At 33.3% G+C, this 27228-nt stretch overlaps 1 protein-coding gene across 4 annotated transcripts in view; it reads left to right on the plus strand.

Annotated features, from left to right (window-relative positions):
* Positions 1–269: 269 nt before the first annotated feature.
* Positions 270–27228, plus strand: part of LOC117323047 — a 38305-nt gene continuing 11346 nt past the window's right edge. Inside the window, exons 1-2 of one of the 4 annotated variants that reach the window (XM_033878042.1) lie at positions 270–455; positions 10588–10640. The gene's annotated coding sequence lies outside the window, so the exon portion shown is untranslated. Of the gene's footprint in view, positions 456–10587; positions 10641–24348; positions 24487–26590; positions 26761–27228 lie in introns of those variants that run through there. The other 3 variants (XM_033878043.1, XM_033878045.1, XM_033878044.1) reach the window with 3 other exon arrangements.

A 27228-nucleotide genomic window follows, 5' to 3' on the forward strand; every position in this document is an offset into this window, starting at 1 on the left:
AAACACAGAAACAAATATGAACAAAAAATTATATACAATATCTTCATATTTTAACATGAACGATTTTAAGACGGTGAGAAAAATTGAACCAAACAAAATCCGAAGTTTCATAATAGTGGCAAAACAATATCAATTGAATCCTCTTCACATGTGATTCAATTATATTCTACTGTGTGAATGTCTACCGCTGTGAAGTAACTATGAGCAAGAGCAAACGTTTGGTGGGCTGTGTGCATATTATGTACACCTGGCATATGTAACTGGCTGTCCCCACACAAACTTCTACTCTCGCCTGTGACAGTGTTATCCGGAGTTTTACTACAGATAGTAGGCCGCGGAGCTAGCGACAGGTATCGACCGACACTAGACTACTGTTTGTGAGATATGAATGTCGCCTTCTACAACGTGTTCCTGGATAAATCTCAGGTGTGCAAAATTGACTTATAAACAGAAGGGTAAGTTCCTAATTTCGTTAATGAATTGTAAATTACACATATCATAATGCTATGTAAGATGTTCTTTTAATCTAAGTTTTCAGATGTCAAAATAGAAGTAAATTCTGAATTTCAATAATTGTGTAAAACTATACACTGTGATAGACTCCTGTATTATGTTTTATTTAAAGTATGTATTCTCCTTTTCTGAACAAAAGGGTAGGTATCAGATTTCGTTTATGGCATTGGTAAGTATTTTGCAACATTTATATATGCATGTTCAGGTGAACACTTCTTGATATACTTAATTATGTATACATTGCTATTGAATACTTTGCAAGACATATAAGGAGAGTGCATTGTCCTCTTCTAAATAAAATATTTTAATTCCATTTATTAATAAAATGCACTGTTATTCAATATTTCAATGTCTTTTTTCCAAAAACGAAATAAGAAATTAGAAACAAGTGGACATAAGTTTACTTTTGAAAGTCTTAGCTAGTCGTTTTTTAAGGTTTTAACAAAATGTTTTCAAATTTCATAATAATGATATTGAACAATTCTTAAGGTAACTAGATACATACAATACATTTTTATGTAGTCACATGAACACGTGCAAGCGTTCCGGGTGTGCTGTCTTGGTTTAACAAAATGTGTATGAATGATTATAACACTATTATACGTATACATGTTGTAAATACTTTAATATGATGCATCAGTTCCTGGCTTTATCCAAGTGTTCTAGAATGACAAATCAACTGTATGTGTGGTTTCGGTTAAACAGGTTTGGTTAGGCCGGTTTGGTTTTTCTTTGACTGGTTTGTTTTCGATTAGACATGTTTTGTAAGGCCAGTTGGTTTTTAGTTAGACGTGATTGATTTGGTCGGTCTGTTATTGGTTTGTTTTTGGTTAAACAGCTTTGGTAAGGCCAATTTCTTTTTGGTTATGACGATTCGTTTTTGGTTATGCCGGTTCGATTTTTGTTTAGGCCGGTTTGTTTTTGGTTAGACTGGTTCGTTTTTGGTTTTGCCGGTTTGTTTTTGGTTAGGCCATTTCGTTTTTGGTTAGACTGGTTCGTTTTTGGTTTTGCCGGTCTGTTTTTGGTTAGGCCATTTCGTTTTTGGTTAGACTGGTTCGTTTTTTGTTATGCCGGTTTGTTTTTGGTTAGGCCATTTCGTTCTTGGTGAGATAGGTTTGTTTTCGGTTAAACATATTTGGTTAGGCCGATTTGTTTTTGGCTAGGCAGGTTTTTGTTTTTTGGTTATGTAGGTTTGTTTTTGGTTAGGTAGGTTTGTTTTTGGTTAGGCCGGTTTGGTTTTGGTTAGACAGGCTTGTTTTTTCGTTAAGCCGGTTTGTTTTTGGTTAGGTCGGTTTGTGTTTGGTTAGGCGGGCTTTGTTTTGGTTAGGCCGGTTCGGTTTTGGTTAGGCGGGCTTGTTTTTGGTTAGGCCGGTTTGGTTTTGCTTAGGCCTGTTTGTTTTTTGGTTTGGCAGGTTTGATTTTGATAAGGCAGGTTTTTTTTTTGGTAGGCGGTTCGTTAGGCCTGTTTCATTTTTGACGATTTTGGCCCTTAACAACATTGACGACTCCCTATATGCTAAAGCAACCTTATGCTGTAGTTTAATCTTAAATCTGTATTTACACTATCTATTACTTTACTCCTATCTAAATGTCTAATTCACACAATCATAAGAATTATACATCAATGTGTTAACCATGACAACCTAAAAATACAATATGTATAAAACAGATATATGTTCATTGACAGAAAAATCATTATCCAACCGCTACATTCATCATACGCTATTGAAAACACGCAGATATGTGTAGTCTTTGTACTGGTCAGGGTCTTATCTATTTGTTCGGCGTTTGGCATAGTGATATCACGTTGAAAATCGAAACTGTAGCCGATGGTCCTGGAGAAGCTACATTACTTTATTTCGTAGATAATGAGTGCTTAATGAAGATTATTCACAAAACACTGTGATTAAACCATGCATTCTGTAGTCCTGATCAATCAACTAATTAAGCCTATACGTTTTCATAGAAAACATTTTTGGAATGATGTCTGTGAAATGTTTCCATCACATCAGAAATACCAATAGTGAAACTTCTATAATTAACCCGATTTATTGAGCGAAATAATGTTGCCTTCCGTTGTTTTCAATGTCTTTTCAGTTGCCATTTTTTACGTACAAAATGATTCATCTATTTTTATTCGGGATTTGATGCGAAGACCGAAATCAAAAGGTACATTCAAAGTTAAGATAAAAAGTGTTGATTCAGAATTCCAAATAATTAGCTTATATTCAGAATACTAGAACATAATCAAGAAACCAGTTTCGTTTCCGCGAATTTTGTTGCATCAAAAACCATTTTAAAAAAGTTATACATATTCCCCGACCTATTATTTAATCTGACTCCTTTTGTTAGACTTTCACCTTCAAAGGATAGACAAACGTTTTGTTTTCTAGTCCGCTTTCATCCTGCAATTGCTTTTGACGTCACATTGGTCGAATGAATTATAACAGCAGTCGACCTTATGTGCTTCACAACGAATTCATGATGATATAAAACTAGAAAGTCCATCACAGTCTTGGCTAGGATATTAATCTTCGATAAAGCAAGATTGGCTTTCTAATGCAGATTACTTTACCTGACATAGCATCAATGCTCCAATCAAAGACTGCGATAACGTGACTTCGATGATCTACTGAGGAGATCAGCTTTGATGTCCAGGTGAAATTCAAATAAGCTACCACTATTCATTGTTGATTAGTATGAATCATAATACCTTTGGGATTCTCTAAATCTTCCAAATACCGGTTTGTATGTCGTGTGGAACCCATAAGACTTTGTACACCAGCATATTACACTTGTTAACATATGAAGATGTTTGCCAGGAACATCACTTCACCCTATATACACACAATGTCTAGTTATTGGATTTTGTCCTCCATTGTGATGTAGCTTTTATATGCTAATTATCAAAGCAATTATTATCACTGATAAGTCTCACATATACTGATGTATACCTCTTAAAGAAAGTAAAAAAAAAAAAACCAGATAATTCTAATTCGACCTATGTGTCATTCTCATAATATCACGCATACTTTCCATGTTGTATCTCTCATTATGTTGATGATTTGAAAGAAAGTTTTAGCAATTCAAATCCAAATAGAGTAAAAACTACTTTATAATGAAATTTCTTTTCTTGTAAATTGAAGGAAAGTCGTTAGATTTGCATTAGTTTTCTTCCGGTATGTTTTCAATTATTTTTCATTTATATCTTTTTATTGTTCAAAGTTTCCTTCCTTCCATTAATTTTGAGTTAGGATTACGATTTCGTTTATTAGTCGGAATTCTTTTGATCACAAAACGGTGATTAGGGTTAATTAATATGACTTACAATTAATCGTTTCAAAATGTAAATTATTCCTCGTTTACTACGACTTAAACAACATGCAAGTAATCATGAAATAAATTGAAAGATGAAATAGCAGTTGATGCCGCCGTTCCTGCCTTTGTCTGATGCAAAGCAGGTCTGAACAAAATCGGGAAAACATGTTCACGATCAAATTTAAACGGATGATTTCTCGGAAATATAATTTCTCTGATATAAATTCAGACAATAAGTATCCGGGTACATGTGGGGATTGTATTACATTGGAAAATGCACAAAACGTGTCCACAATGCAGAGGATTGGTAAATACCACCGGTACAACCAGGAAGAAGGATATATAATGAATTCCAGTTGTATAATTGATATGAAAACATGCTTATCACTGTCTATCACTTGTGCGTGTTCTGACATACATTATAACGTGTTTTAGAGTATATCACATGAAATTAAATCTATCTTTGTGAATATTTGAAGATTAAAAATGGAGATAGTCATTGGGAATTTTGCTATGTCACAAATGTTATAACGGAAAATGACAGAGAGATTTTAAACGAACGTTTCTTTCATTGTTATTATTACTTATAATTGCTTATAATTTGAATCCATAGGCACTGGTAGCTTTATATACAATAGTACATTTTGATCAATTTACTATATATATAAATATTAATGTGCATTATAATAATTTCAAACTTACTATAAAGGTTTTTTCTTGATTTCGCTATTTTTATATATCCTATTGTAAACAAATACATTGGAAATAACTTATAAGCGACAAATATGACATGGCGTGTCCTTTCTGTGAAAAATATATAAATCCTGTTAAACCGCAAAAAATAGAGCCATGAAAAATACATCATTTGATTTGGAAACAAAAGTTATGTTCTCATCAAAGTGTTATCCTTTACTAGTCTCTTATGGAGAGAACTAAGGGGCCGCGGGGGCCGAGTGGTTAAGGTGTCCCGACACTTTATCACTAGCCCTCCACCTCTGGGTTGCGAGTTCGAAACCTTCGCGGGGCATTTGCCAGGTACTGGCCGTAGGCCGGTGGTTTTTCTCCGGGAACTCCGGCTTCCCTGCACCTCCAAAACCTGGCACGTCCTTAGATGACCCTGTCTGTTAATACGACGTTAAACAAAAAGAAACAAACAAACAAAACAAATATATTTACAGATTATGTAGGAAAATTGCTATTTACCCTTCTTTGAAAGTTAAAACATACGGGTACTTGTTTATTCAACGTATATCAATTTCATTGCAATCAAATCAAGAAATCAAAAACTAATGAGAAAATAATCGCACAATGTAGGTTTGATTTGCAATGAATGCAATAAAAACTCATTTTATATCAACGCGATGAATTAAATGTAAATTTCGTACCGCAAAGTGTGTTTTGAAGAGTTCGATAACATAACATTCTTCTACGCCACAAGTATGTAAAAAGACATAAAATATTGCACAATTCCCAATAAAATCAGTTATATAACCGCTTAATTTCGTTTAGTTATTTTGGTTGGTATTGGGGTTCGCGTGACTTTTGTTCCTCAGTATATGTACAGTAATAGACACTTATTTTCACAAAGGAAGGGTTTCTCCCGAAAATTACAGATGTTGCATAATGTCTCTGGACTCATACACTTCATTTCATACATATATGTGGTTTACTGGACTCATACATTTCATTTCATACATATATGTGGTTTACTGGACTCATACACTTCATTTCATACATATATGTGGTTTACTGGACTCATACATTTCATTTCATACATATATGTGGTTTACTGGACTCATACACTTCATTTCATACATATATGTGGTTTACTGGACTCATACACTTCATTTCATACATATATGTGATTTACTGGACTCATACACTTCATTTCATACATATATGTTGTTTACTGGACTCATACACTTCATTTCATACATATATGTGGTTTACTGGACTCATACACTTCATTTCATACATATATGTGGTTTACTGGACTCATACACTTCATTTCATACATATATGTGGTTTACTGGACTCATACATTTCATTTCATACATATATGTGGTTTACTGGACTCATACATTTCATTTCATACATATATGTGGTTTACTGGACTCATACATTTCATTTCATACATATATGTGGTTTACTGGACTCATACACTTCATTTCATACATACATGTGGTTTACTGGACTCATACATTTCATTTCATACATATATGTGGTTTACTGGATTCATACATTTCATTTCATACATATATGTGGTTTACTGGACTCATACACTTCATTTCATACATATATGTGGTTTACTGGACTCATACACTTCATTTCATACATATATGTGGTTTACTGGACTCATACATTTCATTTCATACATATATGTGGTTTACTGGACTCATACATTTCATTTCATACATATATGTGGTTTACTGGATTCATACATTTCATTTCATACATATATGTGGTTTACTGGACTCATACACTTCATTTCATACATATATGTGGTTTACTGGACTCATACACTTCATTTCATACATATATGTGGTTTACTGGACTCATACATTTCATTTCATACATATATGTGGTTTACTGGACTCATACATTTCATTTCATACATATATGTGGTTTACTGGACTCATAAACTTCATTTTATACATATCCGTGGTTAACTGGACTCATACATTTTATACATATCCGTGGTTTCCTTGTCTCATACACTTCATTTGATACATAGCAATGATTTCCTAGTTTCATAAGTTATTTTCATACATAGCCATGGTGTGCTGAACTGGTTTACTACCTATTTATTATACACACTGTTTTTATTTTTAGGGAGTATTTATCTCACATATTACATACTACACATCCTAATGGTCTTCCGGTGTTGAACATATTATTCATAGTTAAGATTTTTTAATCTCATACACTCCATCCCTGCATAATCCCTGCATCTTGAATGCATATTATTCATACGATTTCACCAACCTTCTGTAAATTTGAATAGCTTAAAAAATCAGTCGACACAGTTCATTTAACAATTCTTTCCGAAATGGAGAAGGAAGGAAAAAGGAAGAATCTGATGACAGGGTATAAATTATGACTGGCCACGTGTCCAAAATCTATCACTGTAGCCGATGACTAAAAGTTCAATCGACATATATAGATCAAGCTTAATATCCAAATTGTAACATACATGTATAGTTGGTCAGTTTTTGGCAGGAGAAAACCAAGTAACGCATTATATGATGCCCAATCGTGAGTCTAACGCTTTACCACGTTGGTGAAAGTTTGTGATCCTTTAACCTTCGTCATAATCAGCCAAACAATGATACAACACATAATTTATTTTCTGGTACCATGGTGTAAATGAAGTTTATTTCACAACTGGAGGGTGAGAAACGATGAATTTTTAAATATGTAATGATGTAAACACGCCATCGAGTTAGTAATATTTTAGTTGGAGGTACATTGATAATTGAACACAGCTGAGATGAAAGTTACCGTTTTGCTTTGCTTGGCAATTAAACCTTCCCCAGACTATATTACTGGTATGTTGTTTTGGGAAGGAGGTGACATCAATTATATACAGCATTTGTACTGTCCATGTATACACTACACGCTAGCTTCTATTACTACACACAGGTAATAGTTGATAATTAGTCCAACTATCCAATACCCTCCAAAGGTAATGTCTCTCACGATATTCCAATACACACCAACACTACAGATATTTCATTACAACCTCGACTGTTAATTTTATACTATATCTGGACTCATGCTTTGTTCATATGCTTCTACAACGATCAAATGAAGAGTTCAAGCATTTTGTTCTCTCTTCATTTTTCTTTCTTGAGCTGACTTAAAGTCATGCCGATATTCAGATTTAGATGTTGGTAATTTTTTGCAATGCTAAATGTGACTTGTGTTTTGAAAAAAAAGTTCAAAATAATTCACTAGTTACTTCCCTCCCTTACGTGTTATAGTCAGGCAAACTATTATTATGGTCGACAAACTAAACTAGACGTTATTTAGAAGACGGGGCATTCTTGTTTACCAGTAATTGTTTTTATCCCCTTTGTCGGAGCAGTAAGAGTTTGTTATATCAATAAATAGTTTTATAGCGTATATCATTTTATTGATCAAACAAATTTACCTGAGCCACGCAAAAACCTAAATATCTAAAAACGAGGTCTGAAAAACAATCATCTTATTGATAAAACGAGAAGAGGTAACAACGCTTAATTCCATCAAAACTCACATGTCACTCATGGGGATAAAATACCTAATCCAACTATTTATGTCAAGAGGGGCAAACATCGATTCGGGCCAAACTCGACAAGCAGTACAATGGAGTTGTTTGAGAAAAAACCCACCGTTCACTCTAGGCCGCATATCATTGATTGTTCGGCATATAATACGCCTAGATTCGACATGAGTTTTTATCAAATGTGTATTTGCTAAAAGTACACGTAGCCATTTGATCAATTCATTTCTCTATTTTGTTGAACATGAACGATAATGAATTAAAATTCAGCACAAAAAAAAAAAAAAAAAAAATCCTGAATCATTATCTATTCATTTGTTATGATGGTCTGTTTTATATGTGATGGTTTTTTTTTATTTCATTTTCGGTGGGGATGCTATATCATTTTAGGGTCAATATTTGAAATTATATCGACAGCTTATCGTCAGTATTCTGTAAAAAGATATATTTTGAGGTATATTAATTTTAGCGATAACATATTGCTTGAGTCATTGATTACAAAATAATTGTGTTTAAATATTGACGCCTTTATATGTTACTAATGAGGAGGATACAGATCAAACAAAGGAAATATGTTATGTACGACGTATACCATTTAGACGGGATGTCAGAACGCACAGGTTTTGTTTGCAAGTATTTTTTTTTTTTTTTTTACATTAACACATATCTAGATTAAGTACTGACGTGATATATATTTGTCGGATTATGCAGTATTCACTGTAAGGAATTGAAAATTCTCAAATTATAAATGTTTTATTTTATGCTAAAGCATATAATATAGGAACACAAACGACGAACGTTGATACTTTGACCTCCCGTCAGGTCCCGTCCTGGTCTCGTACTCATGATCTACGACACATAATCACCTAACCATACATACTAAATGTTCCAAAACCAGTGCGCGACGTAAACAGCTCCATGATTAGTTAGGTACATTCTTTTATTTGTTTTAATTCAAAAATGTCCCGTGGGGAAATCTCAATTGAGGTAAATAACTATTTCTAATATTTCGTGAAGCTGAAGTCTGATTTTTTATCTTAAATAAATATCACATGAAAAATTCTTCAAATTAATTATATATCATATAGCAAGTTTTCTTAATAGTAAGCAAAGTCTGATATATAACATAATATATACTATCTTGATATTAATTTAAAGTCAACTCTCTATTGATACTGTGGCCGGTTATAGATGACAGTGATATGAATCTGTCGACTCATTCTCGGGGGAATGGGAGGTAGCTTATGATTACTGAGGTTAAGACCGGCCTTTTAATGACCTGTCAATACGTCAGATAAAACCAGCGGGGATGACAGGGTTAATTTGGCTATTCATGTCAGCTGTATTGATCGGGCAAGTAAAACTAGGAGATTCTGTAATTCTCCCCTGTCATAATATTGTCATATACAGTAATAATATATTCCAAATAATTGAAAGAAAATATTATAACGTTTACACCTATTTGGATACTAGGATGGCCCATACAACAACCACATCAGCACATAACGACCTTAACTATATAGAAAACCTCCATTATACAGTTAAAACCACTACCTATAAATATAATGTTACATTATTTGCCTTTAAATTGCCTTATTCTGAATATTTATATTTGTAATGGTTGATAATGTTCGTCATTTTTTCATGACAAATCGGATGACTTCCCGATAAATGAACAATAAAACAGGTAGATTTCCGATTCATCCGCCATTTTCAGGTCAAAGCACTTAACTACCAACGACATTAGCTTTGGGGGCGAACGACGGTAACGACTTAGGGTAACTTCGAAGAGAACAATTTCCGCAATCGACTTTATAGGTCTATAAATGTTGCCATCAATCTGAAAGTGGTGAAGAGAGAGAGACGATTACCATATTTACCAGAATGTTTGTGAGAAATTTACCATGCTTGCCAACGTGAATTAGAATACACTAAGGCTATTTAGCAAGGACAAAGAAAACCAATCGCATTTCCATTAAAGGTTTTCGATAAAAAATGTTTAAAAAATCTCTCACTTTAAAAGTAGAACTACAATGTACATGTATATTGATTTCACATTTATACATGTACATTCTTCTTGTTCTTTTTCTTCTTGTTCTTGTTGTTGTTGTTGTTGTTGTTGTTCTTCTTCTTCTTCTTCTTCTTCTTCTTCTTCTTCTTCTTCTTCTTGCGGAAGAATAACGTGTGATCACCATTATATTGTCTCTCGTAAGTCTATCGTAAGGTTGAAGATGATTGAGTACTCCTTGTTGGTACCGGAATCCAATATCTGCACAATGGTCATGATGCCAACCTATTGACTGCAATAGACATTTCTCGTGGAGAATTCCACACCAATGTCAAATGTTTGTATTGTTTTGTCACAATAAATATTATATTATACAACTTATACCTTGATATATACAAGGTAATGTGTATATTTTCACTGAATGACATTAGTATATATAATGGTATTCCTAACATTCTGCTAAATACATTTGTTTCTCTTTCAGGTTTACAACTATCGATATACAATTGCTCCTTCGGGCATCTCCATGAGTTATAGGTGAGTTTGAGCCTATTTCAATGAATAATTGATCTTCTTAAGCAGATTCGATTCTTAAACCCATATCTGCGTACAGAGATGTAATTATTCCAACTCTGAAGTTAAATGAAATTATCTTTTGTTCTGTCATGTTTTTTTTCTACATTTATTCTTTTGCAATATCTTCTCTATAAGTTTGCTTAGTGTCTCATTGTTAGCGTCAAGAAAAATATTACAATTTTCAATTATAGTGTAATAAATGTGGAATTTTTTACATTTTTTTGTGTATCCAAAATTTTTCACAATAAATCATCTAAGCAAATATCATCATAGAAGATGCTAACTTTAAGATATATTTCGAGAATGAACCAGTGGGCATATCTATATAATTGCTTACACATACCGAAAGTGTCCCAATATCATACAACATACATGTACGATATCTCTATACCACTTAGTACCATCTGATATCGCGCATATCTATTACGTGTTACTCCCATTTCGTTTGTAACACAATGTAAAATGGATTCAAAAAGACGTTAGTATTTGGATATATTCTTGTGCTTACACATACCGAAAGTGCCCCACTATCATAAAACATAGATATATCTATGTCATCTGATGCCGCACATATCTATTACGTGTTACTCCCACTTCGTTCGTAACACAATGTAAAATGGATTTAAAAAGACGTTAGCATTTAGATATATTCTTCTTTGATGGTTATTTTTAGAAAAAAATTTTTGCTTCAGAACACAAATACACAAAGCATGTAAAAGGGGATTCATATATTTAAGTCATTAGTGATATTGCTAAGCTGTTTGTTCCCCCAATGTAAATACTTGACTGCATGTTTTGTTCGGAAATAGATATCTGACATTCTTTTCTAGTTGACTATGATAATGAGGTAGCGGGTTTCCGTATGGTCCAGTTGTGATTTATAAAATGGGTCTTTTCTTCGTTTTGGGATAATATCATTAAATATGCTTCAAATGAAAAAATATTTTTCAGAAGAAGTTGTATTTAATCAGATAACCTTTTGCTATTTACAATACTCAGTTACTTGTAAAAGTACATTATCAATGATATTCAAAGTGCGAATTCATGTCCTTCACCAAATTACATAACATGTACCGAAACGACTTAAACTAGAAAAGAAAAGTAAAACCTGTTGTAAAATTACATTTGTATGTTTAAGTTGTCTAGACAAAAAAGGCTTTTGAGGGTTATAAAACAAGTTCGGTGAAAAGTCCGCCCAGTTTTTATTGACGATAACTTTGTTTATTATTTATTTTTGTGTCATTCACTAAGGATATTGAGCTTTGATAATTACATAAAGCTATGGAAGGTCTCACTTTAAAATTACTTTCAAAGTTTGATAGCTGAAAAGATCTACAACGGGAAATTATGTTTACATTTAAATTTCATAATTTAGCCATGCAATAACACGAAATGTATAACTGTGATTTTTTATAACTGTAATGATACACACTATATATTTGTTCGGGTTCATGATTAATAATTAATAGCTTGGCTATATATCAAAAGAAGAAAGTAGTCCAACGACTTTTCTCGTGTTTGATTGATAATTTTTCATCAGGGTGGCCTTACAGTTTAATTTACCTTATTCAAAACACGTAATCAAGTATAACGTAACATACCCCCTTAATATATGTAATTATCATACACTATTTTATTTGTCATTAAGTAGTATTAGCCGTTCTGTGTTAGAGAAACATTATGAGTTGTTAAGTATACCATTAGTCTGCTAACGTACCTAGATATTATACCTGTCAGACAAAATTACCTGTAACATGCTATAGCATTACCATTGTTTGGGTACCTAGCTATGTTAGTAGGAACGTTTTAGTACAGGTAAAAATACGCCTCGTTGGAGTCAATACTAAGGTGTTCATGTACACAAAAAAGTTCACAGGGTTAAGGAGATATCATAACGGTAACCGATATTGTGTAAATAAGATGGCCAGTAATTAAAGATCTGTCAAAGTATTTTCTTTGGTTACATATATATATATATAAGTGTCTAGTAAGTAATAACGGCGGTTTAGTCTAATACATCATATATAGGGTCTAGTAAGTAAAAATGATGGTTTAGTCTAATACATCATATATATGGTCTAGTAAGTAATAACGGCGGTTTAGTCTAATACATCATATATAGGGTCTAGTAAGTAAAAATGATGGTTTAGTCTAATACATCATATATAGGGTCTAGTAAGTAAAAATGAAAGTTTAGTCTAATACATCATATATAGGGTCTAGTAAGTAATAACGGCGGTTTAGTCTAATACATCATATATAGGGCCTAGTAAGTAAAAATGATGGTTTAGTCTAGTACATTATATATAGGGTCTTGTAAGTAATAACGGTGGTTTAGTCTAACACATCATATATATAGGGTCTAGTAAGTAAAAATGATGGTTTAGTCTAATACATCATATATAGAGTATAGTTAGTAAAAATGATGGTTTAGTCTAATACATCATTTATAGGGTCTAGTAAGTAAAAATGATGGTTTAGTCTAATACATCATATATAGGGTCTAGTAAGTAATGACGATGGTTTAGTCCTATTACATATACATGGACGAAGTGTGTGTTATGTTGCCTGTACGTCCTTCCTTACACAACTTTTGATTATGATATATTCACTATGAAACACGCATATATACAAAGTAACAAGTACCTATCAGATATATGTATATAATTAGAGTTTTATATCTGCGGAAAACATAACACTTTGAAATATGTTATGACCCCATTTTGACAATAAGTAGGCGACAATATATGAGGAAGATGGGACATACAAATGTAAATACATGTAAAACGGAAGTAAATTATATATTTTGAGTATTCCACTTGTATGATATTGTTATGATTTGATGTTTAGTGCTTTAGCAGATGTATAATATTTGTTGATCATACTACATTGCCTTCTGGTCTGAATATGAGGGAAGCTCACAATGAAAGTAAGAAAAGTAGTCAAAAGTAAAAACAGTTGTTTCGTCCTTCTAGGACTCGTCAGTGAAACCAAGCACCTATAGTGCTCACACATAAGAATCTAAAAAAAATAAAGTCGAAAGAAACCTTCATTGGGGTGCAATTACCCAAAATTCAATCAATTTCTAAACATGTGTATATTCATCATTAAGTTGTTCATCTTAAGGTGATATCTCCTTTATAATGATGCTGTGTTACCTGGTAACTACGTCTTGATTAGAAGTCTCGTTATTGAACTTGGTTATCTGGCGGAAAATCTCTTCTAAATAGAGTATCTGAATGTGTATATTAAGAACGTTGGTATTTGACTAATGGTACTGGCATTGACTTCAGCAAAGTCTTAATGATGTTCTGGCCTTTGATCATACCTAATTAATGTTATAATGATACATCCCGATGATAACATACGTCTTTAATGATTCTGGAGCTGCATTAGTTGAACTTGACTGGTATGAACCTGGTGATGTACTAACGGTACATTTATTGACATTTTATAAGGGACATATGACTATTTCCCAACCAGAAATTAACGTTTTCAAAGGAAAGTATACAATGTTGTAATATGTAATGGACCGAAATAGAAGTAAGGGCAACAATTCATTTTACATTAATGGACCTTTTTAAGAAAATAAAGTATTTGTCTACTCAAAATTAATGTTCTAACGAAGATAGCCATTATCATCATAAACATGACAACCGAAATAAAAGGGAAAAAAAACAGCGTTCCAAAAAATGATTTACATTTATTATCTTACACATGTCAACAATTCAAATGTGTAGCTAAATGGAGGATAGGTGATTTTTAATTTGATTTCAATTTATCAGATAAATTTGTTAAATTAATTAGAAGTGCATAGCACATGCTTTTAATCACCCTAATGAGAAATACTACTTTAGAATCATTTAAATGATGACGTCAACAGGTAATTATCTTTGTCTGTCATTAACAAGATTGAAATATCCTTAGCAACACCATATATGATGACGTCAGAGCAGGTGGTTGCATTTAAGCTGAGTGTTCTAACTGCATTATTTGATATTTACATTGACAGTTCTCTTTTAAACTTGAATGTCACATGATAATTTGACAGTTTCTTAATTTTGTTTGAGTAAACATATCAAATTTAAATTCCTCGATTAGTTCAATTATAGTGCTTCTGTCACAGCAAGTTAACAATTTTTCTTTTGAAAATCATTCAGTCGAGTATAAATCAGTTATATTGTGAAATTTACGAATATCGGAAAAAACTTTTTGGGACGATTAAATCTTATGTTTTGTACAGCATTTTAACAGAGGTGCAAAGTCTCTATTTAATGTCACAGAACTCCAATGACTAGCTAGTTCTCCTGATTATCGACAGATATTCCCTATATACTCTCCAATAAAATGCAAAGACTGAAATGGACGTTTTCAGTTGGAATCCGTCAATAACATCAGTCGGTCAGATTGTCATTTCGACTTTGACCAGTCGGGCGCGTCATGTATAGCAGTTAGAATCAGTCATGCATGTAACTGTGTTCAAAGATCCATGATGATTATAAAAACGTCATTTATTGCTTAGTATACACCTTCCACACAGTGCTGTCCGTTTCTGTTCACAGGTAGGTCAGTTTATTTATTTATCATTCTGGAGTATTCCTACCCAGTCTAGTTATCACTTCTATTCCTTTACATTTTCGGGGTGAGATTCATGTTGGATATTGGGCTCTTCTCGGCCTCATATTATGCAAATGCTAATTTGATAAAAGTGTATATTTTCTTACACTAATTCCCAGTTTATTTGACACCTTGATACATTTTGTGAAAAATTCAAATTATTCAAATGTGATTGCCCCATTTTGTTTTGATTAGACTAAGTGTAGCATTGTTATCCTCTAGGTGATACATCAGGTTATCACTGAAATGCAGTAAAACTTGTTTAGATAAATTCCGTAGGATGAGAGGAAATTGTTCATTTGAATTTCAAAACAGAAAAAAGTAGAAATCCATAGCAAGCATGATCGTCTTGGGAAAGTTTTATTGTACTTACATGTACGTAATTCTACTTTATGTGCCTTCATTTACATTCCCTGTTATACATAACGTTATCTACTGACATACGCATGGAAAATATGTCTCATAAAACACGTTATTGTTATCCATTATCAAAAATGATCCTCACTGACGAGTCCTACATGTAATATGACGAAACAGTTGTATGATGTCCCTTGTATCACTGACTAGTTGTAAAATTATGAAACAGCTGTATGATGTCCCTAGCATCACTGACGAGTCCAAGACGAACGAAACAGCTGTATGATGTCCCTAGCATCACTGACGAGTCTTAAATTTACGAAACAGCTATATGATGTACTAAGCATCTCTGACCACTCACATAATGACATGCAGTATGATGAAGTTTTTTTTATATGCATTATTGTTATATTTTATTTCTTAATTCTTATATGTCTACGATTCACGTGTGTATCATTAGTACGACCATTTTATGTGACCTTGTAATGCAGTAAGACCAGATCTTTACCAAATTTGTTTGACAGATACATGTACATTATAGGCACAATACAATTTGAGCAAATCAAGTAAAGATTATTGACCCTTTAAAGGTAATTCAATGTGACACCTGATCGTTTATGGTTTTAAATGACCGATGGTCAATGCACTTGACCTGTAACAAGGGTTATTTTTATCGACTTTGTGGTCTAAAGATTCAAGTCGTTTACTTTTAGCGTTGATCTGCAAACATAGGGACAATTTAAATACACATAAAATGGTTTGTAGGACTTTCAACAATACCAAGGTCAGATGACATTGTAAACCTAACTCAACAATGTGATTCAAAGACTTAACCTCGGTTTATAGTGTTCTCTTTTGTTTCTTATGTCTTTTGCTTCATTATTTCAAACCGATAATACAATGTATTTATTCTCCTTTTGTATTTTTATGAGTAGCACTACTTTTAAACATCTTTCTTACGGAGTGTGAGCCCAATGATGCACCTGTCATTACATTACTGTTATGGAGATATACCAGTGTTCATGTGAGAGTATAATGGTATTTCAAATCCAAATTTTATGATGATTAAGGCAATACCAATATTCTTATATATCGGGCGTAATGGCAGTAAAGCCAAGTGGAAGGCGTTATATTGTTCCAGTATGATTTGATGCATCAATTTTATTTTTCTACAAAAATTATCGTAAAACATTCCTTTGCCAGTTTTTGCTACTTACATGTTTTACTGAAGGTGTGGTGAGTCCGTGTTTATAGTCAATTTTCATAATTTGATGTGAAAAGTTTCATTGTGTTAAAGAATGTCAATTTTTTTCACAGACAATACCTGATATTTACAGGTCATTGTTCGATACAGATTGACAGGTATGAACACCTGTATTAGACACGGCTTATTTGATGTCTGACGCATCAGTATAACCTTTGTGACGTAGATTTGTCTTGTGAAAAACTACTGAAGGACATAAATACAGTTCATTAGATAATTTCTCAAATCAGTTTCGCCATATTGGGTATACTAATTTCTGTTGTTGTCTGCATACAATCTCGCTCAGTTCAAGGTTAGCAATGGGAAATGTGTTGTTTTTGCTCATCTGATAAAAAATCCCATGACCGGTGTAATAAAAGATATCTTCAATAGGCAGGTTATTTACATTTTGAGTACACGGTCTATGACCTTGACCTTAACCGCCGATGACTTCGTGGTAATGATTTAATGTTTGGTAGATGATAAATAGGGGGAAATGGACCGGGTAGGGTCTGTGCTCGTTGCTATTTAAAGATCACTGACCTTTTATCCCTGAATACATGTGTTTTGTATCGAATTTAATAAATTATGCATCCATGTACTATACGCCTCTAGACAATGTCATATATTGACGCTGGGTATGGGGTAGAACGTAGTTTTTGCGCATGAGCAGTCGCGCATTCGGTATGTGCGTGATCTTTGTGGTGTAAACATGTTGTTGTATGCACATGCGTGTGCAGAGATTACATATATCTACACATCCATCAGACATGCATGCAGAAATCGCGTGCTAGGCCACACACGTTTCTGGCCTTGAAGTTAACATGGATTTGCTCTTTTTCAAAGGATGAAACGAACGGTTTATGTTAAAATCCATGTTGGTGGTAGGTTTGTTCGTTACTCAGATACTCATTCAATTAAAGCAATTTCATTCAGTTCACATTAAATTGGTATTAAAAGAAACCGTTCGCTATGTTCAGGTGCAAATTTAGTGCAGGAAAATAGAAAAACTAGTTCAGAGACCTAAACTAAATGTATTCTAGTCTTACAGTGTATTTGTCCTTCATTCACGGAAATCATTGATGATTTGGTTTGTTTTTGTTTAACGTCCTATTAACAGCCAGGGTCATTTAAGGACGTGCCAGGTTTTAGGGGTAGAGGAAAGCCGGAGTACCCGGAGAAAAACCACCGGCCTACGGTCAGTACCTGGCAACTGCCCCACGTACATGTAGGTTTCGAACTCGCAACCCAGTGATGGAGGGCTAGTGTTAAAGTGTCTGTACACCTTAACCACTCGGTCACCGCGGGCCCCATTGATGAAACACAAACACACTAGTATAAGATAAAAGAACATTTTTACTTACATGACTTATATGTATATACACATATTACATAAAGTACAATATACATATGTAAATGTAAATGTGGAATATATGTTCGTGATATATTACGAATTAAAAAAAAATATTTCAAACACCACATTTCTATAAACGCTCAAGAAAAAATCATGAAGAAAATAAATTTACCTTAAACGGGTGATAAGACACTATATGTTAATTTAAACATCTACCCATGTTAATCTGTGCAGATCAGTTAGCAAATCAATAAATACATGTTAAGGATTATGCACAAATGTTTTAGTAACACTAAATTGGAAGTGATTTTATAACAATATTGGTTATCATATTTCTGTATGATAAGTATAGAATTTGTCATTAAAACTCCTTATCGAACAAACGGCCTGATCATTATCGAATGATAGCATCAAGGTCACGGCTCATTTACCAACAGCAAGTACCCGCCCATGACATGAAAATGATCCTTAACAATGCCCATTGAAAGGTCGTATTGTTTTCGTTATGTTTGTAAACAGTTTACAAAATAATTGTTATAAGTATGTGGTGAAGTAGGGGTCAAGCTATATCACAACAACAAACATGTGGTTGCTATGGTAACAGGTATTGATATTACTGCATGCCAGATCATCAATCATCCGATTAGCCTGTTAGAAAATAAGTCGAGATGCTATTATTAGCTGTATTGACAAGTCACGTTACTTAGGAAGGCCAAGCCAATTATCAATTCGGTTTGTACGGGCTTCTTAATGAATGCTGTTCATTGAGAGATAAAAAAAAAACCATAAAGCAATTCGAATTCATCAGAAATTGAAATTCCAAATATTTCATGAAATCATTTTGAATTAAACATTAAATATGATATCTAAAGAATGTCAGGATAAGAGAACTAGTACTGTATTAGGAATTTATGCGTTTCAATATGTCCTTACTCTGTAGGAACGGCATGGTCCGGAACTCTTTTAGGATTCAACAACACATAATTTAGTATACTTGTCCTGAAAAGGGAGGGATATGAGGATGAATAACTAGAGGCCGTGTGCAAACATTGAAGAATGTCCGTTTGGCGTTTGGGGTCAATTGGTGTTTACGAAGGAACACAATCCTTTTCTTAATCGATGAGGTCATTTGCGTACCGTACTTGATATATGATGAATAGGCTTTATTTCCTAAAAGCTGCTAAAAAAGCCCTTTAGTATCTTGTCATGACAAATATATTTTCCCATAACGACCGTTATGTGTTATTGACACAGCATTGATAATTCATCATTTCTGAAATGAACACTTTTTAAAACTGCAATATCGTTTTTGAAATTGACATAAATTTCCTTCATTAGAATTTCGTTTTCTTAACTGGACATTATACTAAGTAGTTATACGTTGTAATGTTTTGAAATCAACATTAGTTGTACTAGTCTCGTTTTTTATTTCTCCATTTCTGTAATCGACATTAGCACTGTTTCATTCAGATGTTCAACAAAAGTTGCATTTACTTTGAACTGTGTTTTATTTGTCAATTTCTATCATAAGATATGTATACAACATATAAATTATACAAAAAAGGAATCAGAAACAAGTGTCAAGACACTTACATAAATATGACACCTATATATTTAGGTTGACGTTACATAATAGCATAGACATGATAAAACACAACATCGTATCATAATGACAATAGAGTCTAATGTGAAAACAGCAGTTGGAATTTGATCAAATAATTAAATATATTGCAGTAGATAAACAGGCAAAAAACGTGAAAGAGGGATTTGCTGTTCCATCTGGTTGCAGATATATATTTAAATGTTGCCTTTCTTAGTGACATAATCTGATGATATTTGGTTAATGTTAACACCCACAATCCTACATTAATGTGTCAATACGTAGGATCCATGAATGAACAGATCGTCGGTATTGTAATCAACGATGGCGTTGCCGTACTCACAATGATGATAACTCCACATGGAGATTAGATTTTACCTTTGTAGATATTACTGAAGAACAACAACCTTTAACATGAAGCTTTTATCGTGTTAAAGTGCAGACCCTCTGTTTGATGTTTGCTCCTAATCTCTGGGAGCCATTTCATTAACCATAAGAAGGATTCTAGATGCTGTTGACGACCCAGTCGTATTATTGTGTCACATTCCAACTGTCTTTCAACTGCTTTAGAGTGCAACTGTTCAGCCACAAGCATGATTGTAATATCCCCGATTCTCGTCGGTGTGGATTTTACACCCAGACAAAGTAGACACAAGAGAATTAGGCATTGCTAATCAATAACCTAGACTCTGCAGAAGGTAATTTGTATGTTAAGACGTTCTGTTGGTACAGTAACACAATAAGATAAGGTCGGAATGTTTATTCCCAAATACATGTAAGCACGGACCAAACGTGTTTATATCAATGAAAATACATTTTTGATAATTGTGTATGGTTTAAATTACATTGTAATTCGTTTCTCATTTATAACAATTTTACTCTTTTTGTGTTTACATAAAATCTGTTTATATTATTGAACGTAATTAATATTAATGGGATTTTGTATAATTGGCGTATGCATGATCAAAGTATGTGTACTGTATTGGCAATGAAAGGTTTGCTTTGGTGCATGGTACAAAGAATGCTGCTGCAAAGTTAAGATCATTATTAATAGGAAATTACGGATGTATGTTACTTTAAAAAATACATTTAAGGTTTATGTTGGAGGATAGGGTTAAATGCTGCCAAACACATACCCGTGATTTGTGCAATAATTAAGGTTATATGATACCTTACACATTGTTTCTGTGATTTGTGTTAGAGTTAAGGTTATATGCTACCTTACACATTATACGTGTGATTTGTGTTAGGGTTAAGGTTATATGCTACCTTACTCCTTATACATGTGATTTGTGTTAGAGTTAAGGTTATATGCTACCTTACACATTATATCTGTGATTTATGATAGCCTTAAATCCTTAAATGCTACCTTAGACATTATACTTGTAATGTTTATTAGAGTTAATGATATATGCTACCTCGTGGTTTATGTTAGATTTTAGGATATATGCTACCTTTCATATTATACGTGTGATTTGATTTCGAGTTAAGGATATTTGTTACTTTATACATTCTACCTGTGATTTGTGTTAGATTTAAGGATATATGCTACCTAAGGATACCATATGTGTGATTTGAGTTCGAGTTAAGGATGTATGCTACCTAACAAGTTAAATATATAGTTTGTGTAAAAAGACTGGTTGCCACGCCATATACGATGTAACTAATTTCACAGATTGAAGAAGACACAATTCTCCTAGATCTATATCATAATACAAAACGCAATTAAATTGCCCATGGTGCCAAAGTGTATTAGTAATTTGATACCTTCTACTCTCTTTGAAATAATTGAAATAAGCGACATTTTGTTATTAATTCATATAAAGTAAATTATAAACAAATATTTAATTGGAGCGAGCATGTCCATCAATTGTGTGTGCCATCTCCCAACTGACACTTCTACTATAGCCTACAAATACGGACACTTTCTCCGATGAATTACAAATACAGCTTATTGTTTGATATGAAATCCACATTTAGCATTTAATAGAAGAATCGCGTGATCCGGATGTACCAAACCGGATAAACAAATCGGAGAAATTCCGGGGTCCATTTTCCTTTCATTGGAAGATAAATATGTGATAACGTTTGACGTTTCCTGTCTCTATTTGCATTTACGAGAAATCAATGATAAAAATCAAAGATAATCCCTGGATATTTACCTTACAATTCACGTGATCAATAACATTCTTAACGACTACAATAGTTTTTTTTTCCAATTAGAGAACGATTGTACTGACTCGCCACTATCTTTATTACCAACTCGCTACTATCACTACATCCGTTTGTGACAGAAATAGCACGCCCAGCTGGTATTTCCCATAGATATTGGATATAAACCAGTGTCTTTAAACTTCTCAATTTAAATCTAGATGTTACTTTATTCGGCCATATTTGATTACAATAATCCTTGTAAAATGAAAGGTGTATGAGATATTGACATAAATAAACTTGCCTGAGCGGCTGATAATGAATTTATATCTCGTTTACGATGAGTTATATACACTAATGCTATCTGGTCTGTTGATTAGGGCAACGCTGTCTTTAGTTGCTTGTCGGAGCAAGGAATACATAATGTGATCGAAAAAATACGATATCAACACTGAATGTCAATTTCGACATAAAACAGATTGTAGATTAGTTCCCCAGACGCGGTATTAAAATCAATTGACATATTTCACATAAGAAAATAACATTTATAATTTACGTTTCTTATTTCAATTGATAATCATCTAGAACTGACATTTAGAATATATATACTGCATGCCCTTACATATCGGAGTAGTTTGTATACAAAATACGTCCTGTTTAGAAATCACATCAGGGCAAACAAACTCAAATTATCATACATCTCTGTAAAACCGGAGACGGCTCACTGAATTATGCAAGAGATTGAAAGTAATATAAAACTACCTTCGCAATACAAACGTGGCTTCATCTATTGTTGGGGTTTAAAAGTTATTTCATTTGTCCGACGACAGAAAATATCAATTGGATTAAATATTCTGACTTTTTGTGGCTTGGGAACATATCAATTCCTTGATAATCTCTTGCATCGTGCAGAAAATTGTCAATTCGTCGTATCAAGTGATCCGCATTATTCATTTTCTCGTGATCAAATTTTTGCCTGTGCCACCCGTGTCGAAATAGATTTTTTGTCATTTTAATCAACCTGACGTTTACAAAGCCCCCAGGGAAATCTAAAAGACATGCACTACATAGAAATATATCTGACATTGTTATGTTTTTGTATGGAATGTGCATTATCGCAACCGATCTCGATCATTCTTACGAATAGGAGTGAAAACAGTAATGTGTTGTACTAGCACAAGCATGCAGGAAAACCCAAATTGATTCCACACGCCATTTTTTAACAAGTTGGTTTATATTTTAAGTGCCGTATGCATTTCTCATGACCCTATCAATTCAAAACGACTTTTGTGTATACAAGAGTATTTGTCAAAACGTTCTACTCTGTGACTTCTTGACAGACCGATCAATACATGACGTTGTGCAGATATCAGAGAGAGCACAAATTGCATTACTTGGGTTTAAACTATATGGTGCATGTTTAAACTCTTTAGAGTACCGTTGAAACACTTTAATATTTTATAATATGGCAAAAACTTACAACAGGATGTACCACAGAGAGTTTCACGTCTAAACAATTGGACAAACGAAAAATTAATGATATATAAATGACTGCAGAATCAAAACTACAGTTTGAAAAAAAAAAATCTTTAAAAAAGTTTAAAACTATACCTAAAACACAATATTCAGATGAATGAATCTATTAGATGTTTTTCGAATTAAATGAAAATAACTGTACACATCCATGTATTTTCACATTATCAGCTCGTTCCCTCTTAACAGTGAAGCAGAAATGTTTTGTTTACAATTACTAGAAACCAAACAAATTTCTATGATATCTATTTCCAATTTCGATAATGAGCGAAGTTAGTGTTTATTAAAAGTAAAAATGAATAATACATAATTTGCGTCATGTATAATGGTTATTCTATCCCAAATATATGCCTATTTTGCATGTTAATGATATTTTCTCCCCGGCACAAAATACATAAAATAAACATAAGGACATAATGTTCTGTGATGAATTGTTTTCCAAGTCTCCTCCATGTAACGATAGAATCAGATTTCAAATTATTGATGCAGTTTCCATGACAACGAGGATTAAACCCCGAATTACATTACTAGTAAAACGCGAAAGAATTGACAAGCCTCCATTTTCATCATAACTAACGGAAATTAATTGAAATAGAAACTTGATTCATTACCATGTTTATTGCCTGTGAAATAAATATGGCATAGAGTGGGAGAAATGAGACCCGACCACTCTAGTCATGTTGGAGTCCTGTCGCACGAGCCTAATTGGCCGGATCTGGGGTTTTATTGTATGTTATCAAGGGTGTAATGTTACTTCTATGGCGGGTTGTGGGGGCACCGCCCATCAGGTGTGTGGAACTCTCCTGTGTTAGGTTAAAGCCGGGTATGAGAGGTACAATGGGGTATTGTTTGTTTGTTATGTAATGTAGTTGCTGCATCCAGGAAGTTCCATAAGGATAATTCAATCGCTTGCCTTATAGACGGGACAAAGGCAGTATCAAATACCTACCAGGTAATATTGTACTAAATAACATCAGTATTAATATCATACCGTACTGCTAACATCAATACTATGATACATTATCTCAGTACGTGAAGGTATCTGAATTAATAGTTTTAAGTGGAAATGTTACTATGCTGGTGTTATGAATCTTGAATTCAGCAAACATAAAAATTGATGCAAGAAATATATTCAACAAATACATTTCAGTCTAGAATAATACTTACCGCATATCATGCATGCTAATTTTCATTAGATTAACATCGTATTCTATTTTTTGTCCCATTTAGGCAATTATCGTGAACATGTCTAAAACATAGATATGTTTTAATAATTCATAATCTAACACCATCATCATACATTAAGCTAATGTGAGAGTAAATGTCCATTAATGAGACCTTGACGTTGTTGTGCTTGATTAATCGTGGCTATTTTTTGTTTAGTTTTGCGTGTGTGGTATAATTTGTTTTTCTCGGCACAGATGTTTATTTAAACAATGGTAGCAATACCTCCCATTGGAGTTGTTGTAACGAATTTTGATGAATATTTAGGAAAAGCATGCCAGAGAAATATTAGTATGCCCTGCAATTATTCAAATAAAGCAAATTTTAAATGAATTGGTAGATAACTATCAATAACTGGCCTTGATATATTTTCTTTCTACCACTCTTTGTTTTATCTATTTATTTTTACGCGGTATGGTATATGCTGTGTTCATACTTCAACTAATTAAAAATTAATTTTTGCACATCACAAGTTCCTAGTAATTGTATTTATCTTATTTTTAACTTTGACTTGTGACAATGACTGTGTGTAGTAGGCGAATTAACATGTTTTGAATAAAGTGGTGTTTTCTTTTATAATGTGTGACACCTTTATTCTATATTTTGTCCGTATATCTCCACAAGGACTAAATGGTATTGTAAAGAAGGAGAAGATCTGATTCTATAGGAACTGTAAACTCATTTAATTCTGGACTATTGATGTTGGGTCTAAGACGAATTATGGAAAATATACATTTTTGTCACATGAATGGGAAAATCAATAATATGATAAAAACACGCATTTTTAGATTTTCGACTATAGTATTTGGTTTGGATAGGTGAATATTCGAAATAGAAATGTTAAAATGTTATTCTTTTCCCAAAATATGATTTTAAGTTTGAACAACCATATTAATCCACATCCAAAAATTTAATATTTCGTCGTTTTTTGTTTGTTTTTGTTTGTTTTTTGTTTTCTTGTTTTAACTGGACAGACCAATTGATCTTCTATTATCTGGACAGATAAGTATATTGTTCATTAAACATGGACTACCTAATAGAGATCCTTCAATAGGTGGACAGACCAGTACGTCGTCCATTTTCTGGACAGACCACTTCCTCGTCCATTACTAATGGTATTTAATGTACTTAATGTAAGTACTGTAGGGTTAGCAGGTAAAATCCTGAGTCATGATGATAAATTCCCCGGAGTAATTAAAATGCAATACTACCGTACTAAAGGTCAGCGAAAATCCAGGTACAAACGTGAGTTAATGCACGTATACATCTATACGGACTCTGGTCACGTTTGATCACCTGTGATCAGGTAATTAACCATTTTATCCTCGGTCGTGAGTTTAGATGTTCTTGGTTCAAATCCCAGACTGACGGGTCACTTCATCTTAGTGTAGAATTATGCGTCATCAGCATTTATTATGTCATGTCTGAAGTTAACGACCAACATAATGTGAATATATTTGGACTTTATAAATGACCAATTATGTTGAGAGTGTTGACATTGACCAATTGACCAAACAAAAGTGAATCAACAAAGTGTGTACTGTTGTTTTAAACCTTGGGTCATTTGTACTGACCAGTGTCCGTGGAATGTGATTATCGGGCAGCACAAAATTGCAAATACACGGTACTTACTGTCATTTGACACAGTGTGCATAATATAGCTCTTCTAACAAGGCATTGACCTACTTAAAGGAAATGTGTGACTACATGAGAAAATATTTGTAAAATCAACAAAGGATTATTGGAAGGTATCTGCATTCAAGTGAAAAGGTTTATACCTATTGTCTGACTAGAGTGGTCTTTAACCTTAGGGTCTCTAGAACATTGTATAACTTCCTGAATATATGCCTTGGACATACCTGTGGTATGGTCGAGCGACAAGGGAAGATGGCACAGGACAGAACTAGCGTGTGAAGTGTTTGATTAACAATCTATAGGGGATTACTGTACAGAGAGGCGCTGTATTGCTCTGGTGTTACCTAGTAGGAATGCAACAGGCTAGGTATGTACACCATTAACGCAGGTTCACAGTTTAATCTGCGAAAATTGCAAAAAGAGAGCAGGAGAGAAATCAGGAACACGATTTGAGTTTCTTTGTAAAGATTTAAAGAATTGTTAGCTGGTCAAAGCTTACTTATTTAAATAATTTGTAACTCTGCTGTGAAAGCTTACTAGTTCGAATAATTTGTAGCAGGTAAGAGCTCACTAATTTAAACAGTTGAAGTTGGTCAAAACTCAATAATTTAAACAATTTTGAGCTAGTCAAAGCTCATTAATTTAAACAATATGAAGCTGGTCAAAGCTCACTAATTTTGATAATTTAAAGCAGATAAAAGCTCATTAATTTTAATAATTTTAAGCAGATCAAAGCTCACTAATTTAAACAATTTGAAGCTGGTCAAAGCTCACTAATTTTAATAGTTTTAAGCAGGTCAAAGCTCACTAATTCAAACAATTTGAAGCTGTATGT

This window comes from Pecten maximus, chromosome 3 (assembly GCF_902652985.1).
Source record: "Pecten maximus chromosome 3, xPecMax1.1, whole genome shotgun sequence".
Classification (NCBI taxonomy): domain Eukaryota; kingdom Metazoa; phylum Mollusca; class Bivalvia; order Pectinida; family Pectinidae; genus Pecten; species Pecten maximus.